Source organism: Ceratina calcarata, unplaced genomic scaffold (genome assembly GCF_001652005.2).
Source record: "Ceratina calcarata isolate Rehan_Ccalc_2016 unplaced genomic scaffold, ASM165200v1 scaffold368.2, whole genome shotgun sequence".
In the NCBI taxonomy this organism is placed as follows: Eukaryota; Metazoa; Arthropoda; class Insecta; order Hymenoptera; family Apidae; genus Ceratina; species Ceratina calcarata.
Window position 1 is genome coordinate 1,149,292 of NW_017159898.1, and position 8,190 is coordinate 1,157,481.

An 8,190-nucleotide genomic window follows, 5' to 3' on the forward strand; every position below is an offset into this window, starting at 1 on the left:
GATTTAACATTGTCGCGTATCTTCACCTCCCACGTGTCTCACATTCAGAATCCCCTTGTTCTCTTTGTTAGTAATTTTTTAAGCCATTAAATAAAGAACTCGATTGTACTGTTTATGGAATAAGAGTTTAATGATCGCTATCGAGAGTGGATAGCGATTATCCGACGTGGATCAGACAGTAGGTACTCGACAGTACAGAAGGTTACGCGTTGTTCGAAGATCGGCAAACAGTTTCTACTTATGGTGGACTAATATATATTGTAACTTGTAGATGTCGGATAAGAAGCAGTTACGGCTTCTGTAGCTGACGGTGGAGATTGTACTGGTTCTCAACCGTTGAATGTTTCTTCAATTTTTTCCATTCAAGACCACAAATTATATAAATACCTATCAATCTACAAACGCACATTATTTCTTTCTGTTCATACCACTACTCGACTACTTGGTTCGTCTAGTCGCTTGAAACTCTTAAAAACGAGTCGATTCGTATTTTTCTCTAGCTACATATTCAAGTTGCTGACGCAAAGTACTCTTACTTTACATTCATTGTAATGACTGCGTTCATGCAATCACAGTCAAAAGTTTCAACCTGTTCTGGTTTCAATGTGCCCTAAATTGAACGTCGGTTTCGAGGGAATCAGCTAGTACTAATATGGGGAAATTGTTCTACGCGGCGTAGGTATTATGGTACAAAGAGAATGTTAGGGATTCGCGAGAGCATGGAGAGAAGGAAACAGATTTCGGGGTAGCTGACCCCTTTCGCGAATCAGCTGTTCGAGAACGAGGGTGAGAGGCGGCTCTGGCGGTGAATTTCAAAGCATACCACAGCGAGTAAGAAGGACGAAGATGGAAGACAGTCCAGGGTGGGACGAGGACGGAGAAGAGAGACAGGTCGAGGGTATTAGCCGTGAAGAGAACTGGGATAGAGAATCGAGGTGATACGGTCCAGAGAGAGAGAGAGAGAGAGAGAGAGAGAGAGAGAGAGAGGAAAAGGTGAGAGAAGGAAAGAGACTGGTGGACGCGTGGGAGAGTTCGACTCCAGCGGGATGGTGCTCAACCTTGTACAGGTGAGCGGAAGTCGGAACGAGCATCTATGAAAGTTCCATTAGCTCGTAGGATATTTGATCCTCTTTCTGGGCCTTTCAAGTATTATAGTATTATTTACGATGGGTTTCTATTTAGTGTTCTGAATCTTCAATAAACGATGATCTTTGTCTTACTGATGGGACGATAGACGAATGTTCCATAGATATTTTAGAAGTTTGAAGATTGAGAGTTCGTAGAGTCTAGATTAATTGACGATTAATGAACGTTTCAGTTATGTCAGATTGTATTTGTTGGGCCCGCTGTATTTTTTATGATACCGACCCACGGTGAGATGTAGGAGAACCACGGCGAGATGCACGGTGAGAAAAAAAGTTCCGTCGATGAAGTGGCATAAATTAAGGTTGGTGTATCGCGACTCGTCGTAGCGTAAATATCAAAGCGCGATCGTTCGTTGGCACCCGAGGTTCGTGGCTAGAGTACCGCTTGACCCTGTCACTTCGTTTCGAACAACGACACCATTCGGGCTCTCTTCAGAATTAAATCAATTAAAGGGACCAGTCTTTCTGTTGTATCATTCGCGCCGCGCGGCTTCGTAAACCGCATGACGGATTGCGAATCTCTTCGTCAATTATTATAGCGTTGTGTCATCATCATTCCTATCAATGGCTCGATGAGTGCTAATAAAAGTGATGCCTTTCAGCGCGTTGATGTTAATCAATTTTCTGTTCAACGATATTACAAGAAATTTTCATTTGCACTTAGCAATAATTGAATGTTTCCTCATTACAAGCACGTGGTTTTACAAAAATAGACGCTATTTTGTTTCTTATCCTGAGTTCTTGACATAATTAGTCATTGTTCGAATAATCAGAATCGTACGTCTTGCAAATGAGAGAGTAAAAGAGTGAGGGGAAACGTTCGGAACACCTGTATGAATTTTACGATACGAAACGAGCAAACTCGAGTACCCTGCCAGACACGTTTGTTATACACGTGTACACGTTGCTCGGCGCACACACGTCGATGAACTATCGTCGAGTGTGCGTTCAACAATAGTTAGCGTACGCTAACTACTTGGAGCTTTCACGGTAGAAACACTGGATGAGTGAATAATTAGTACACCCTCGAGGATTTTCTACGAATGTACACGTGCTATCGCGGACGGCCAATTAAATGTCTCGCGTCACTAGTAAACTATTTGTACTTATCAGACCAGCACTATTGAACTGATTAGTATAAAATATTAATTCGTTAATTGAATTTTGTCGTTCAAAGTTGAAGATTTACTCTCCTGTATCATTACATACATTTTCCTTCGATTGTCACATTTAATTTATTCGTTTCGATAACGTCTACGAATTGTAAGCTGGAGTCAAAATGGTACGCGAACGAATGTCTCGTGACGAAAGGCAGATCGAAGTAGGAAGAAGATGAACGTTGTTAATAGTATAAGGGAAGAAGATAACTGATGGCTGGCGCCACTCAACCAACATGTCACGCCACCGTTCTTCTTCTTGTTTTGCCACGCTTGTCGTCCTTCCTTCTTCCTCTTTTATAAATACAGAGGTCGACTCATAATAAGCAACTTCCGAGTGAGTTGTTTGTTATAAGGAAGTATTCAAGTCATCCTTCTTCCTCGATATGATTATCCTCGATCTCATTGCGACCTGGGTAGTTTTATAATAAAAATTCTTTTTGATGTAAAAATTGGTAGTGTTTGGAGATGAACGTCGGAAATGAATTTTGAAATATCCGTTTACCAGCTTGGATATCGCCTAGCCTAGATAATTATGCCAATTCGACCCGATAATTGGCGGAATTGAATCGCTATATCACAACCGTGTTTGCGGGATCAACCGGTTAATTTGCGGTCGTCACAATAACTGTGGTATCCAGCTGATTGCCCCTCGCTAATTACCGATTCGCACACTATTAACAAATGCTGATATTATAATAGATAACGATTATAATTAAGCCTGCTTAGGACCATCGTCCAAACGATTATTCGTAATTATACAAAGTGTATGGACAAATTAACCAATACAGTTTTCTTTTCATTTCAGGTGAGTATTCAACAAAGGTGTCGACCCACTGAGTAGATCCTATTCTTTATTCCTTAAGAAGGTAAGATGAAAAAACATAATATCACGATTTCTGATATTTGAATCTTTTAATGATCGTACGATTATGGGTCGATGAGAAATGGTCGGGTCATTCAATGGGATTCAAACATAAAACGAGGCAGTGATCGATGAAAATTGAATCGGATCAATATTAATGAATTGCTGTGGATCGTGGAGATCATTATCGTATTTCAGGCGCATCATATAACGCATATTAATCGAGCAGCATCATGGCGATTATGCGCGACAATTTCCGTAATTTTATCAGATAAATAATCAGTTAACGAACAATTTCAGTGAATGGATGACAAGAAATAAAGTATTTGCGCTTACGCACGCACTGAATTAAAGGGATACTCCCAAAGAATTCATTGATTCTGCTGTTTAATTATCATTATAATCATTAGGATTTTTATGCAAAATAAGAACTTTCAATGTTTTGTACATGGCAGGTATTCCTTATATATATTCTGTAAATAGTAATTTTTGCACAAGAATAATTTTGCATAAAATTCACAATCTGATAATCGTCGATTATGTTTTCTCAGAATTGTTTAGATAATTGTTATTATACCCTCACTTGAACACAGTCTATCAGTGCCACTTTCTGGAATATATTTCAATGTTTGCCATTTCTTCCATGGCATTCGATTAAAAAGATTGCTTTCCATTGGAACGCATGTGCGACGTTTCACACGATTCGCTGATTGCTGATTGAAAGTGCGTATTTGTATATACGGGTATTCTACAAGCATTAACACGAAGCGAATGTTCATGTTTATTCGCTACATACATGATTCAGCCAGGAATTATTTGCCTGGTCGTGTTCTAACTAGCCGTACTGTTTGATTTTCTTGGCCTCCTCAAATGAACAATTTAATTAACCGTCTAATCGAGATTGTTGGGTATTTTAATTGAGTGTATAGAAAATTCTACAGAATTTCCTTTTTGAACTTTTTCTATTACGTATAAGTCCATTAGCAGATGCAAAAATGGTGAAGAGGATTTCGAGTCAATGGATTTCGAGCACAATTTTCAGAGCGTTTTATTTAGCCATTTAACGCAGTTGATCATTGAGAGTTGTATGTACGTGAATAGACGGTTCTTGCGTTTTAAAGCGAGATTTCGAGAAATCGATCGGCAACCGGTGCGCGATAATTCCCGAATAATGCGAAAATTTTCCTTCTCGAACGCGCTGCAATCGAATTTCAACTGTAATTGGTCGTACGTTAACGCGCTCTCGTCGATTCGAGATAGATACACGCAGGAACGCGTGCTTGAAATTGCTACCTCGCAATTATTACGAAATGCGCGGCGCGCGCACGTGTTTCAAATAATTTTCGTCTTATTCCAAGCAGGCTGTACGTGTAGTCAATCAGCTCGTTAGTGTTGTGCCAAACGCGGTGGGAAATGCAGATACATTCCGATTAAACGTGTAAAATTTTGTTATTCTTACAAAGTGCGTAAGGAGTCTTTAGGAACTTAATTTCGAGAGCTCAGGTTACTTGGAAATTCAAGAGGAGCTAAGTTTTTGTAAGTTTTTACGTAATCCCTTGACATAAAGTTAAGGATAGAACGGTTAATATCTGTTTAGTCGTGATTCGAATAGTCAGCGTTCCTTGGATACTTGTAGAACCGTGGAGTTTTATTTGCGTACCATAAATCATGGAGAAAAAAGAACTTTCGAAAAACGAAAACAATCGAGACGCCATGCTGGCGCATACAAGTTTAAACGGGCATCCAGGGAAAAACCCTGGTGTTGATGCGTGCACGTGAAACATCGGCCTCTTTGATATAGCAAACAAGGCGCGTGGGTTGCCGTTGCGCGCCGGTTCGCTGCCCGAAGAATGCACCTCGCCTCCTGCTCAGGTAGGCTCACCGCCGAACCTTTTTTCGACCGGCTTCTGACTACGTGTCGTCACGTCTTTGCGCGAAAAGCGGATCTTTTTGTCTAACCGATTCGCGCCGATCTGTCAAGTCCAACAAATTTTTTTCTATCACTTACAATTATTCAGTTGAACGGTAGTCATAGCATTGATAAAAAATCATTTTCATCGTTTCTAGAAATATGATGTTACGTAATAATTTTTATGAGAGAGTCGTGCATGTGATCAATGATCGATAGCGGGCGATTATAATTTTTCAAATGCGAAAGTCGGCAAGTGACAAAGTACGTAAAATATTGCCAATGGAGGTTGTCCGGAGCTAACATCCTTCCATCCCAGACTCATCTTCCTTTCTGTATACATATCTGTCCCTGAAGAGTCGCAGGTAGAAAATTGAAATCTTTAGAGACGTTTTCCCGTTTCGGTAGATTACCCGAAGCGTGCAGAAAAAAAGGATGAAAGCTCGATTCTTTCGTCGGTTCCTGATCTTCCTTTTTCCTTGATTTCCCCTTGCATTCCGGTTACATACCGAAACCACGGCCGGATTCCTGGGTCTCTCTTTGTGCTGGTGTATATCGTTGCACGCGTGCAGCTGCACCTCGGCTGGCAACTGCTGAGCAGGTGATACGAACACATGCTGCTGCTACGTGGACCGTGCTCCCGTAGCTTCCTTTCGTGCCGTCATCCGGAAGAATTGACCAGCTCCCTGCTAAAAGATAGAATTCGTGAGCTAATGAAGCGCGATTGATTTTCTCACTGCTCTGTCGAGTCCCTTTTGCTGATACGGAATTAAGTGCTTCTACAATATGAAAGTTCAGATAGACGGATCAGGTGAAGATTCTTTTTCAATGAACGAAACATGGAATTCTCCGCTATCGGTGCTTGCTTCGACCCTTTACCACGATTTCACAAGCTTCGTCATCGAGCAATAAAATTAACAAATTTCTCAGTAAATATAAATAAATAATACAAGGGACTATCAGCGACGACTAGATACAAAGTTAAAAATGACGTGACGTCATGCTCGCTAATCCGTTAACGTATTCACGGATAGGAAAGAATGACAACGTTATCTCTCTCTCATCCTTTATCTTGGACACATGTGTGGGATCTTGCAGAGGTGGGTCGGTTAAAAAGACCGAAGAACCGCATCTACGGTCAGATGGTCAAGCCTCATTAGCGAGATAAGTCTCTCGCGGAGCAGTTTCGTGGTTCGTCTTTTCTCCGCGTGACTCGCTTTCATCCTGGTCCACATGCGTGCCAGACCGCCGCCGCCGCCGCCGCCACCACCACGTTATTAACGTCTGCCATTATCGTTTCAACCCGACTTTCCCTCCTCTACCCTTCTTCCTCCTCTTTATTTTTATATCCACTTCCTTCGAGGCACCTACCTACAGCGCGTTCAATAATATCATGCCTGTTCTTTTTCCTTTTCCGCCCTCATAGAATCCTATAGCGTGGTCTTTCTTCTCTCTTGTTTTTCACACCCAAGACTAGTTGCTGACGGGAGCAATGTGATCGATACGGTTTCTCGCGCGCTCGCATAATCTTCGAGCCCCTAGACATTCCTTTTTAGGGTCTTTATATGGAAATCTGTCAAGCTTGATCGATCGATTTCTGTTACATTGAAGTCAGACTTAAAAAACGTGTGCATGCATTTCATTTAATTACAGAGTTTACATGGCAACGGTCGAAAATCAAAAGAATAAACTAAACAACTAAATTGTGTTAAAGTCCAACAGATATAGATTTATTACTCGGTTTGAATTTTGTCGCCCTAGAGGAAGCCCGAGCTTGTTCAGTTTCGTCGTTACTAGCTGTACTAGTACAAATACTACAATGAAAAAGAAGGAAAGGGAAACGATTTCGTGTTTCGGCTTCCTCGCTGAAGCCAGAAAATATGCTGCGGTGTGTGCAAGTAATAAAAGGCAGAATGAAGACGCGGCTTAAATGCGAGAGAATGTCTTCCCGGTTGTCTAAGCGAAATTGGAAGATTGCTCGGCGCCGGTTCTTCCCTCCTCGGCCTTTATTCCCCCGGAATTTTCCGCGGCGTACGAAGCGGACCAGCGACGAGGGCTGCTCGCGTATCGTGCAATCCCCGCAGCTGGGTAATACGATAAACACGCGATCGAAGTTGATCGAGTCGAGATGGGTCGACGAATTTTCTCCACGACGAAGCGTCGGTGACTTTAATTCTTAATCGACCGTGGACGTCTATATTCCCATGGGATGCCGTCCAGCCGGCAACGATCGAACCGAAGCATCGCGGAGACCTTGCGAAATTGTTACTTCTTCTCCGTTTTGTGAGCCGTTCACGAAATTGGCCACAGCTGGCCAGACGATGATTCACTAGAACAAACGCGAATGATTTCATCCTGTTTTCACTGACGTGTTCTCTATACAGCAAAGTAGATAACAATGTGTGCCAGATACCCTGGTTTCGCGTAAAACCCAACATTCGTTAATGATAAATACAAAAACATAAAATTTATGATAATGTGTTTAATAAGACTTTGATTTGCTATGACCAACTAAATAAAGTAAATAAAGAAGGGAAGAATAGACGTGTGGAACAGAATCTCCTTCATTTCTAAATGCTCTCACTGGGTCATTCGCTTTATTTTCATTTTTAGATTCGGTTTCTATTCTATTCTGGGGAGGTGATTAAACTTTCATAAAAACTGTAATATCAATCAGTATTATAATTTGAATTTAAGAACTTGAAAATGCAGTATTATAATTCTTTTTGTTACTTCAAACGCTAAGAGGTTTGTAAGCAGGAAATAAATTATCTTACTACTCTTTACCCTTGCTGGGATTAATATACCGTATTGGTACCGTGATACCAAGTTAGAAGAATTATAACTTTGACTCGCGATGAAACGCAACAGCACGTTAGAAGCCTTCGGCTCAAATTCATAAGAAAACGCTTATTTCTAGTCTCAAAGATTTCAGTCTTTAGTTAATGAAAAAGCTGCCTCAGAGGCTCCCAGCTTTACGTTATAAGCGAATCAGACGCTGTATCGGGGTTTTTGAACTGTAATGAGATATACGAGGTTACTTTTATTTACTTTTACATAAGTTCTAATAAATATTATTTGTTTAAGGATGTATTGGCTACACAGTCAATCCCA

The 8,190-nt window shown here is 41.1% G+C and overlaps 1 protein-coding gene across 3 annotated transcripts in view; it reads left to right on the forward strand.

The window, feature by feature from the left end:
* dlp (glypican dally-like) overlaps nucleotides 1–8,190 on the forward strand; it is a 61,679-nt gene that overhangs the window by 33,011 nt on the left and 20,478 nt on the right. Inside the window, exon 1 of one of the 3 annotated variants that reach the window (XM_026814149.1) lies at nucleotides 3,111–3,171. The exons of the other annotated variants lie outside the window; for them this stretch is intronic. The gene's annotated coding sequence lies outside the window, so the exon portion shown is untranslated. Of the gene's footprint in view, nucleotides 1–3,110; nucleotides 3,172–8,190 lie in introns of those variants that run through there. 3 annotated transcript variants of the gene reach the window in all.